This window comes from Pieris rapae, chromosome 11, assembly GCF_905147795.1.
Source record: "Pieris rapae chromosome 11, ilPieRapa1.1, whole genome shotgun sequence".
Classification (NCBI taxonomy): domain Eukaryota; kingdom Metazoa; phylum Arthropoda; class Insecta; order Lepidoptera; family Pieridae; genus Pieris; species Pieris rapae.
Window position 1 is genome coordinate 7,725,050 of NC_059519.1, and position 12,972 is coordinate 7,738,021.

General features: G+C 32.2%; 1 protein-coding gene across 7 annotated transcripts in view; it reads right to left on the reverse strand.

Annotated features, from left to right (window-relative positions):
* The window catches only part of LOC110994315, a 195,111-nt gene extending 191,788 nt beyond the window's left edge, over positions 1 to 3,323 (reverse strand). For all 7 annotated transcript variants that reach the window (XM_022260877.2, XM_022260876.2, XM_022260875.2 and 4 more), the window contains exon 1: positions 2,738 to 3,323. The gene's annotated coding sequence lies outside the window, so the exon portion shown is untranslated. The remainder of the gene's footprint in view (positions 1 to 2,737) is intronic.
* Positions 3,324 to 12,972: the final 9,649 nt, after the last annotated feature.

A 12,972-nucleotide genomic window follows, 5' to 3' on the forward strand; every position in this document is an offset into this window, starting at 1 on the left:
GCAGGAATGCCCGGGGACGTTTGTCCCTTTTGAACCTTTGTGAATAGTAAATGCAAACAAGAGATAATAAACAAGTTTAAATCAATAACTTAAGAATAATGTATATCAAGTATAAATTATGTTGCTTCTGACAAATATGTTCACAGGTTGTTTGACAGCAAGAAAGATTTGTTGAGAGTAATCTGTATAAATAATGATTAATTAGTCTTTTATTAACATATTTTGCCGCGTTTTGTGTGCGTGCGTCACCGTGACCAAAAATTTTAAATTATATTAAATAATTATAAATTTCAAATTATACATAGCTTCAATCCGGTAAAAAAGTGTTTTCGTTAAATGATTAATTTATCAAAAAACCCATAACTAAATTAAAAATGGCATTCTTATTAGTCCCGTCCCGTCATCTTTCCACCCCTTGAAAATGATCACAGATTATACGTTTCATACTTGTAAAATACATCTTCGCCTGTCTAAATATATAAAAATAATACTGTCCTGGGATATAATTCCGTCGAAGACTGTCGCCAATCAAATCTATCAAACTAACCAAGTAACTGTACTGACGCTATCTTGCCCAGATGATTTAGAGAATTTATTATTTCGCGAAAACACCATTAATAATGAAAAATAAAAATAATTAATTAGTTATTAAATTCATTCATTCATTCAATTCAAAATTGTTAAATTTATCAGAATTTCAAACAAACAATTTGTCTAGGTTCGAAAGTCACTAATTCATAATCTGAAATGGTTTTATCTTTTCAAACAATTTTCCAAATTATATTGCTTTTAATTTAAATATTTTCACATACTATATGACAGTAAGTATGATTATAAAAGGTGTAACTATTAACTAATTATGCAATATTTCGAAAAAATGACAAATCAAAAATGAAAGACCTAATGAAGAAAAAACCTTAACTAAATTATATAATTTGCCAACATCTATCTTCAGATTTTTTGAGGTCGGTTAAAATTTTGTAGATATTCCTTTGTTCTTAATAATAAAAAATAACGATTAAATATAATTTAGAATGATTCTCTCATAACGGAATTCGGTTGTTATATCATTTATTTGTTTTTCATACTGAAAGTACTGCACTGCAATAGGACTGAATTAGTATTTTTAAATTAATGATAATTAAAAGTTTAAACTATCATTAAGTGGTTATTATTATAGTGCGGTTAACCGCGATGTATATACATAGATAATTGCAACATGTTCACCGACTAATTAACATATCTGTAATACGAGAAAAGCCTTAATTGAGGCTTTATTTATTATTAGTATGTAATGTGTTATATGTTTTTATGTAATTGTATTATGCAGCAAAGGTTTTGGGGTAAATAAATAATTGTAAAACAAAATGAAGGGATGTACTTTTTTTAGTGCTTAACAATAATTTTATCTTTTCTCAAAACAACTAAATTAATGTAATTGTTGTTGTTATTTATGATTTCTTATGAATAAGGTAGTATATTTTCTTAGTTTGTCGTAACAAAGGAGCCCTGCCCTATACAAAAAGTGTATGTATGAAAAATAATGGAGTTTAAAATTGCTTTATTGTATTTGATAGGAGATACGGAGCAGTGTTGGCCTAGTGGATTCAGCGTGCGTCTCTCATCCCTGAGATCGTAGGTTCGATGCCACGCTGTACACCAATAGACTCTCTTTCTATGTGCATATTTAACATTCGCTCGAACGGTGATGGAAAACATCGTGAGGAAACCAACTTACTTTAAACCCGAAAAGTCGACGGCGTGCATCAGGCACAGGAGACTGACACCTAAGCTTCACCTGAGCTTTTGTTCTTTCTTTGATCTTCAACTAGTTTCGATTGTGCTTGTGTTAAAAAAAAACAAAAAAACACACACACTTTTAAGTGGACATATAAGTAAAAAAAAATATTTTTGAGAAAGTTGGGAATACGACAATATATGAAAACGTATCGAGACAAACATTTTTTTAAACATTTTCCGTATGGTTTCACAGTTCTTGACTCTCGATTTTGGGGAAGAAAAGGTTGTATTGTCTGAGACAGGATAGGAAGGGGGAAATAAAATATGTGGCGCCAGCCCTACGTATGGGCATATAAATGTTGTTATTTGTATTCGGTTAAGGAATCCTTCTTAAATGACTTCAGAAGAACACTTGCGGCAACAGAAGATGTGTACGGAAAATCAATAAATTTGGTGGATGCCTTTTAAAATAAAATTCATTACCTATTTTTTTTTTAATAAATATTTTCGTGATAATTCCCCGACTATGTAGTCGTCGGAGGTATTAAATAGCTTAGATAAGTGGTATTGGTAACTCCGATGATAAAACACTACTACCTATTTCTTTTAACTACTTTTTGTATAGCCAATACAGCAAATTCCAAAAAGATGCCTCTTAATTTGATGTTGAACATGATTTCCTTTAAATTCGTCTCCGTTATTTTTATGCCCATAGCATCGATTCCCATATTATGTATATTTGAATTTATTTTTTTTTTGTTATGTAATTAGGTTTTAAATGTGACTGAAATAATGTAATTTATCTGTATAAAAATAAACTAATTTAAAAATACTGTTTTTATTGACTAACGTATGGAGTATACATTAGGTATATAGGCCTCGTTTGTGAGAAAATGTGCTTAACAACATGTAATACTTATCGTCACATTTAATGCGGAAAGAAAACAAAAGCTCATACAGACAAACACGCCATAAAAAGCTTATTAGATAAACTTACCTTATAATTTAAGAAATAAAGCTCGGGTACGCGACAAACTGTCACATGTTTAGCGAAAAAGTTAATTAAATCTTGAGTCACTGATTCACAACCGGAAGAATTCTAACAGAATTGTTCTTCAGACACAACCATTAAAATTTAAATAATACTAAAATTAGCGCCTGGTCAAAAGACATTAACAGCATGTTAAATACAACGAGAAAGTACAACTCAACAATTATTGATAAGTCTATAAAACTGTCCGATTTCTTTATCACAACCTTGACTGAGTCTAAATAAACATTCTACATTCTCACTACTAGTACTCACAACACTGAAGAGGTAAACAGTAAAAATCCAAAGCTTACATCATGCCGCGTTAACAACACAATAGTCCAAAATATTAGGTTTATTTTATTGGCACAATAGTTTGTTTAAAACCGCACTACATCGTATCCGACGTTTTGTGAATTTCGTATTAATACACGATTCGCGCGTGGAGAGGTGAACGATGGCGCCGAATGTCAGGTAAAATCGGAACTGTCAGTGAAACTGTGCTTTCAGTTTTCGGATACGACGTGTGTTCCTCGTACTGTTTGTGCTGGGTTACTACAGGCACGCGTTCTACTGCAACCGCTGAAAAGCGAAACCTGTTGAAATAGGACAGCGGGCTGGGAGAAAGCGGGACGAATAGACGTTTCACGTTGCCGTTCAGTTTCAGGCGCTTATTTTGTTCCGAGCACGTGTGTGCGTGAAAAGCTGCGTAGCGACGATCGTGAATTGGTGTTAGTGAGTTGTGGAAAACTCTGTTAGGGCGCTTTCACAGAGTGTGTTTTGAAGCTTTGTCCTTCAAACAATTTTTTTTATTAACTTGAAATTGTTGGAACGATTTTTGTTTATGAAAAATAATAAGTTGTAAAGTCAGTCAGACGTGAATGATGCTCCAATGAGCTTTTTGTCTCTACTTTTTTCTTTGATATGTTTTGCCTAAAAACCGATCGGTGAATTGAATTGAAATTTTTTAAGCTTTATTTGTTCTTCTTCTTCTTGAAATGTAAAAGCTCTAAGCTCTGTGTTTATTATACTTTCTTATATCGTATGGCAAAACGAGGATAAATGTAAACAAATGGACGATAGGGCAAGTGCATAAATCAATTAAGTGTCATCTGGTCCAATGTAAACATTCGGTCGGAGTTCGCACTGAGTAATCAAATAGCACGCACCTTGGTACAAAGCTGTAAGACGAGATACGATGCGAGAGAGGTGACAATACGCAACGTGGTGCGCACGCAGCGTTCGATACACCCCAACACCCCCTAAGCCCCCGAAACCTCCTCCCCGTGCCCCCCAACCCACCCCCTTACAAATCTATACAGTGGAAGACCGCCTCTGACAGCAAGCTCCAATGTAACGATGTACCCTTCATTATATTAGGAATCAATCGCCAAATGGGCTCGGACGCTCATTGCCCTATTTTTCAAGGGCATTTTTATTTTATTGTTTATTTAAATAAATGTTTTATTATTAAGCATAAAAAGATGTGGATAATAAACTACAAGAATAAAATGGTTCATAAATATTGGTGCTGTCGCGCAGAAAAACATATAACATAATTAATTCAACCAATCAAACAAACATTTTCCAAACTTTGGTAGGGTTCTACGAGTATATGTAGGAAACTATGAATAGTAGATCACACTTTGTTATTAGGTTCTTACATTAGTAACTTTATTAAATTAAAAAAATTAAAATAATCTTCTTGTCTTTATTGCCGACTACTTCTTACTGTTTTGCCTCGTTCATCAATTCATGAAAAATAAAAAAACACTCTACGTCAGACAATTAAGTTTCATTTCATAAATTGGAATCGGCCTTAGAACGTGAATTAATCAAGGTGGCCTTTTTTTGCACAACAGTTTAACTCGTAAGTCATCGCAAAATGTCAAAGACAAACTAGTAGAGAGAAGTAATAGAGGCATCTCTAAGCTTTATATGAAAAGTTGTGAGACAGAAGCATTAAGAAACGCTAGATCGGCAAATAACTAAGGTTGTTTTTGGATTTGTTTGTTTTGTGAAAGGATGCCGATCGAAAAGGCTAACTATAAGTCACTAAAAGTTGTTTTTCGACCTTCAATCCGGGTATTAACATAAAATATAAGACTTGTCTATGTTACGAATGAAAATCAATAATTATAATGTGCATATCATTTTTTTAATGTTTTATTTAATTTTGGTTGACCACCTTGATACAACTTACCTAAGTTGGTAAACTGGTAAGATAACTAATAATAATAATAATAATATTTATTTATTTTCTCACAAAAACTTACAAAACTTCATACATGATATGTTACAATAATGTATCTAAATAATTGTCATTCTTCTTTGGAGTAATTGTTATTGTTTATATATATATTATAACTATCTGTTTATAGAAGTTTGAATAAAAATTTCATAAGGATAACCGAAATTTTAATGTTATTAAAAACAATTTAATTTCGAACTAAAAGACGAAAGAACGAAACGAATCGTTTATTTTCAAATACGTAATATAAATGTGTAAAAAAATCTACACCAGTTAGCGTTAACGTAACAGCCAAAAGCAAACTTGAAACGATTTTAAAAATGTACTTAAGATGCTAACTAGTAGATCGGTCGCCGTTAAAGAAACAGTTTGTGAAGAAGGCGAAGAAACAATATATTATGTTTGTAATCTCTAAGTGTCTCTGGTAGGTTATCATTTAATGCATTTTTATTCATAATAATTTGCTTCTGCTTCACTTATTTATATATGACAAATGGAATATTGTTCATTATCCAGATTAATAACAATTCTGACAAACTAATTTAAACTCTAGTATCTCCCTTAGGTTCAAGAACCCCTCATTTAGGTTTAGGTTTTAGGTTTCTTGGTATCGGGTGCCTTCGCAGAATTAGTATTTTTAAATAGGAAATTACTAGTTAAAAATAAAATTTGTGTGTTTTTTTTTAATGCATGTTCGCCATAATTGCCATGCATTTTAGACTAGATAGATTGTAACATATACTGTAGGATAGACAATACATATGATATTGTTTTATTGCTTTACTTTAATTTGATAAGGCATACAAGTTTTGATGCGTATAAAATTGTATCGCTCGGCCAATATCTGTTTTTTAGTTTACTATAAAACTGGTCTTTATGTATAAAACTGCGCAGAACTCAGTCAGAAACAGTCTTACGCCCAAAACTAGGTCTATTTAGGTCAAAAAAGTTATTACGGGTAGTCGCGGTGCGAACGTTGTGTCCTCGCAATAAAATACCAAATAAATAGTTTTCCTTAAAAATACGAAGTCAAAAGTGCTTATCCAGATGTAATAGTGGAGTTCTTGTTAACTGTGCTATTTGCTGAGAGAAACGGTTCTTATTTACCAAAACTTCTGGGACTTGATGTAAAGTGTATACGTGACTTGTGATTAATCATACATTAGTCACGTAACAGTGTTATAGTATCTCAAGGAACTGTACTATTTATTCGCCTGTGAAATCAACGCCGTAGTGGCGCAACGTTCTCGTCGTGGTACTCACAATCAATACGACGCGAGATCAAAACTGCTCGTCAACCATTACATTTTTTATTTTTATTTTTTATTTCTTTTGGTATTATTTAATTATTATTGGTTTTTTTTTTTTTTTTTTTTGGATAATACAAGATGGATTGTGGCAAATGCCTAAAACATGCCTCTGATGCTGAAATGATTAAATGCACATCTTGTCTCACTGTGTTGCATTTCTTCTGCGCTGATCTTTCTGAAACGGATTTTAAAAGAATTCTTCCAATGAATAGGAAAAAGTGGAAGTGCTCGGCCTGCAAGAGCAAAAAGATTACTCCCACTTCATCGGTGTCACCAAAAACAGGTTTCGCATCCTCATTAAACGTCGACACTGAGATACTGACCAAATATATGGATAGTAAACTCGCGGATCTGAGGCAGCAATGGCGGGAAGACCTCAACGCTGCTATTCTCGAGGTGATGCGGAAATTCCGGGATGACATAATCTCGCTTGAAGCTCGAATGAATACCTGGGAGTGCAGACTTTTGAAAGTGGAAGAAAAATCGCCCAATAATGAATTGTTGCCAAACGATTTGACCGACAAGCATCTTTCTAATGAAACTCTGATCAATGAGATTAGAGATCGCAATCAAAGGGAGAAACACGTTATTATTGCAGGTATACCTGAACAAATAACCATTAACGCAGAGGAAAGAAAGTTTAAGGATGAAGATAAGATAATACAAATGATTTCCACTATAAACCCAAATCTACCAAAACCCCTTAAGGTCTTTCGTATAGGAAAGTTTAATCCAGGCAAAAACCGTAGAATCAAAGTTTGTTACGAAACAAATAGTACGGCTAAATTCTTATTACGTAACAAGTCTAAATTTCCAGAAGCCATTAAAATTTATTCAGACTTAACTCCAGCTCAGCAAAAATATCTGCAAAATTTAAACGATGAACTAGTGCGACGTCAGGCTGCGGGAGACACTGACATCACTATTAAATACAGATCTGGAATACCCACTATTACCAAAATGTTTTCAAAAAACTCGAAGTAACAAACACAATCAAACATCTCAACACAGATACGAATACCTATGAAGTCTTAGAAAACCATAATCAGCTACAGCCGCACAAGTCACGCTTATCGTTCTTATACCTTAATGCTAGGAGTATCCGAGTGAAAGGCAAATTTGATGAACTCAAATGCATTTTAAAAACAATTTCTAAAACTGTTCATATCGTACTCATAACAGAAACATGGATCACTAATGAAACTCAGGCCCAAGAGATGAATCTACCAAACTACACTCATTATTTCAATTATAGATCGGATTTTAGAGGTGGTGGAGTCTCAACTTATGTCCATAACAGTATAAGACATAGTTTGTCTGAGTCAACATATAAAGACGGCAACAACTACCTGTGGGTCAAATTAGACAGATATGCCACCGAAATTGGACTTGTATATAATCCTGGAGATACAAACTTCCTAAAGTTTTTAGAAGATCTTCGATCGCAACTAGTACAAAGAAAGAGGGCTGTAGTTTTCGGGGATTTTAATATAGATTTAGTGAAAAAGAGTGATAAACAAACTAAGCAATATATGGATGTAATGGACGAGGCTGGATATAGCATCATAAACAAAATTCAGAAAAAATATTGTACACGTGACTCGAAAACACGAAAATCAATAATCGACCACGTATGTACAAATCTAAGAGATGACTGTTTTCATATGGCATTTATTGAGACTGGAATGTCTGACCATAGGCAACTTTATATTGAATTAAAAAAATCCAAAGCCCCACAATTGATATATTCTGAATATGAAGCCATTGATTATTCAAGATTTTACAAATTATTCAAGACCTACAATTTAGATATAGCAACACTTGATTATTCTCTACTAGAAGAGACCATTAAGGACTGTGTAAGGAAATGTAAACAAGTGAAGAAAAAGATACTTAATCCACCTCAGAAAGATTGGATAAATGGAGAAGCTATTAATGCAATTAATTATAGAAACCAATTATGGGCTGAACTGAAAAAAGATCCTACAAATATAGTTGTTCAAGCACAGTATACTACTGCAAGAGACGAGGTCAAAAGAAAGATAAAGGAAACTAAAGATAATTACTTCTCCAACGAATTTGTTAAATACGCTAATAACCCAAAAAAAATGTGGAGTCTAATAAATAAATTGGCTAGTAACAAATTAAACAAAGATTGCACACCTTCAAAACTTATAATAGACACCAAAGAGTTAACTCAAACAACCGATATTTGTGCAGCTTTTAATACATACTTTTCTACCATAGGGCTGAAACTAGCTAATGAAATACCAACACAATTTCACACTAATTTTACATTAGCACTTCCTCAAAGTCTTAATGCTGAATTATCTAACTTCAGTCCATGCACAACACTTGAAATAACAAATATAATAAAAACACTAGACGCAAATTGCAGTACTGGAATAGATGGAATCAATACTAAAACCATAAAATGCATTATCAATGATCTCTCTGAATATCTCTCGGTCTGCTTTAATAAGCTGCTGCATAAAGGTGAATTTCCGGATTCTCTAAAGAAAGCCAAAGTTACTCCTATTTATAAATCAGGCAGTAAAACTGACCCCGGCAATTACAGACCAATATCCATTCTACCTTCAATTTCAAAAATATTAGAAAAAATTATTTATTCAAGACTTGATACTTACTTACAAACTAACAATTTTATTTTTAAACGCCAATATGGTTTTAGATCAAAAAGCAGCACTTTATCAGCCACAGTCGATCTTATCAGTCATATAAAGGAAAACATTGACTCTAAAAAAATGGCGCTGGGTGTCTTTATAGATTTGAAAAAAGCGTTTGATACCGTAAGCCACAATCTATTGCTTAAAAAATTAGATCGTATAGGAATAAAAGGTTGTGCGCTAAAATTATTCAAATCTTATCTATCAAACAGAACCCAGATAGTCAAAATAGGTAATGCTCAAAGCTCAGAAATACCAGTAACATGCGGCGTCCCACAAGGGTCTATACTGGGTCCACTGTTATTTTTAATATATATTAATAACATTCACGAGCTCGGTTTACATGGCCAAATCACTCTCTACGCTGATGACACCTGCTTATTTTATTTCGGTATAAATATCCAGACTATGGTTGCTCGAGCTCAGTCAGACCTAAATTCTCTATATTCTTGGTTTCAACAAAATCTGCTAACCATAAATATCTCAAAAACATCTTATGTAATATTCAGAGCAAAAAATAAAATCATTCCTATGTTTCAACCGTTAAAAGTTCAAGACGTTGAAATCACTAACAAAAAATGGGAAAAATATCTGGGTCTTAGAATAGATACATATTTAAAGTGGAACTTTCATATATCACACATAATTACCAAACTAAAATCACTTATAGGCAGATTTTGGTCAATATCAAAATGTATTCCTCAATCCGTACGTCATTTAATTTATAATTGTTTAGTCAAGCCACATTTCATATATCTAATTGAAATATGGGGTACGGCATGTAAAAACATAATTTCTAACTTACAAACACTACAAAATAAATTAATAAAATCATTATTTAGATACAATTTTTTAACACCGACTAATAAAATCTACCAAGAAACCAAAATTATGACAATTAAACAATTGTATGTATATAGCACCTGTATTTTGATAAAAAAAATTTTAAATAACTCTATCCATAGTTGCTTGTCGTTTAAAAAAATCAAACACACAACGACACGCAATACTCGTCGAGCGAGTTTGCTTATCTTACCGAAGCCGCGTACAAATTATTTGAAGAAATCTATTAGGTATGAGGGTGTGCAATTATTTAACCAATTACCATCTCAAATTCGCAATATTGGAGTGTTTGACAAATTCAAAAAGGCATTAAAGATGCATGTTAGAATTAACATAGCTGACTAAAATTGTTACGGCTAATGGCGACGTGTATCTCGCTCGTATATAATATATAAATATTAATATTAAGTTTCTCATGTAAATAAAATATTTCTGTTTTGTAATGAGAAATAAAGTTCTTTAAACATTAAACATTAAACATTAAAAAAATTACCGTCTTGCTTAATGACTAATACGGTACTTACCTAGCAAGTGTGAGTATATACCATATTTCTCAGAACATATATGAATCACGTGTAGGTATCATGAAGTCGACAAAGTATTGAATACTAACAATTGTGCCGATAATAAGTCGATTCAGAGTCAGAGTAGGCATCGTACGATTAATATATTAGTGACATTTGGGAATTATACTTTGCCCTACAGGCCTGTTTTCACTTTGATTAGTGATTTGTGCAGGTGATTAATTGTCTGCGTAATAATGTGATAAGAAGCGTCTTCTATTTTTTTTGCGAGTGAAGTGCGAGTAGCCATATCCTCCCCCTTCACCCGTAGCGTCAAAACATGATTGACAACTATCGACTACAGAATTTACTTAACAGAGCCACTAAACAAGAATTGGACTCTACTTGTACTGCACACCTGCACTAATCATCCTCAATTACTAATCAGTTTAGGCTCATTTTTGAATGACAACCTTTCTTTTTAGAATGGATCTCGCAGTTAGTCTGAATCGCTATGACAGCTCAACTCGGGCTGTTTTAGAACTCGCAGCTCAGCTGGAATATCTCACTTATAGATTTGCTGCTATATATGGCAATGAGGTAGGGGATATGCAGCGACACCAAAAATCAGTGTGCTGATGTAATACTCTGAAATGCTAACCAAGTTCAAACCGCTAAGCGCATAAACAACCTTTGCCCCTGAAGTCTTTGGGCTGTCTAGTCAGTAGTTAGACAAGTCGAAAATTCGTCGAGTAGGAGGAAGGAAGAGCATTACCTTCCTTTCTCCATAAATATATTTGTTGCATCTTATCTGTTTTATAAATATTATATGTATATACGAGATGTATCTAAAAATGGACAATTTAATAATATTTATCATTCACAAAAAAAAATAAGGATTTAAAAATTTTTTATAACGTATAACGTTACTTTTCCGTGAAATTCTTTAAAATTACATTTATTTAATACCGACTCCTATACCTAATAATTAAATGATTGAAACATAAATAAAAAAAATATAATACTCGTAATATATTGACAATTCATCAAAATCTACTAAACAATAATTAGATGTAATATGACACTTTAAATGCTTAGAATTTTTTGTGTGATTGCATTGTTATATTATGCTAAAACATTCCATGACTAATAATCTTAATTGACAGAAGTCGCGATGTCTCTCCTATTGGCTTAATTATTGAAACCTCTTATACTCCTAATGATCGCCACTCATAGGCTATTTTTATTTAACGAGAGCTATTTGGACAAGTTCCCAATACGAAAATACTCGGTACACTTAAAAATGTGACAAGCAAACCGTCCGTACGTTTTGAATTATAATATTATTTTAATGGTTAGTCTAGTTAGTCTGGGTATCTATGTTTATGTATGTAACCTCTTTGCACGAATTGGTTCTTTTATATATATGTAATTTTTGTTTATGATTTTGTCTATGCTTATATAAGTTTGATTCTTGGTTGGGATCATACGATAAAACAAATAAAGTTCACATATTTATTTTAATGAGAAGAGCTTATGTTTAGATAAACAAATTAATTAGTTGGAACAGTATCTATCATTGATTTAATCTCAGTACAAATAATGAAACGGAGCAGAAATATTAAAATTCAGACGAAATCGCAGGCTTGCATTATAGATTCATTTATCTACGTAGCTATCAGCATACAGTATAAAAAATTACACAAGTAAAAAAAATTTATGCCCTGGACGGTTTACCATACAAAAACATTGTATAAAAAGCATTAAAAAGTGTGTAGGTTTTTGTGCGTGAGTGTGTGACTTAAAATTATGTAAAGATTTTGTGTATTTTTTAATATACAGAAGACTAATGTTATACTTTCATGAATTAGATAGTAATCATATGAGACAGTAACAATCTTCTGAGCTCTCAATAGATTGTCATTCTATGATGACACCATAAATTGTTACTTTTTGAAATATGAACTCAGTGAATTTATACATAATCATTATTGATATCAGCTAAATTTCCTGCCAGTGACAAAAAAAAACTACATGTCATATTAAGATATATGTGCATATGTTTTGTTGGACTTGTCAAGTTATAACTGTATTTTTTCCTTTACTCCTAAATACAGCGGAAAACACAGATTTATATTCTAAAATAGTACTTACATACAATTATAAAGTAAATGGTAACTAGAATGTTAACTATTTTAAAAAGATGCATTATCGTTTAATAAATTTCATTTTAAACAAAAATATCGACACCAATCGTTGTCATGGTTTTGACTGACATATCCGGTTTCTATATTCAAACTACAAATCAAAGTTTATAGACTTACTATCGAATAAGAAACTGTGTCTCAAGTAATTGTGTTTTTGTAGTAAAGCAATGCTTGTTGATAAATTAAAAAGTATATACCTACTTATATCGCACTCGTTATCTTTGATTACTTAGTAGTAGAATAAAAATATATATAAAAGATAATAAAAATATTAATTAACTAAACTAGAATTGCCTAAACTTAATCAGGTTATTTGTATTTTGAGCTGACTTTTATATGACTGATAACATTTACCTGTAAGTGACTGGTGCGATGCTGTAAACATTATATTATGTCCTTTT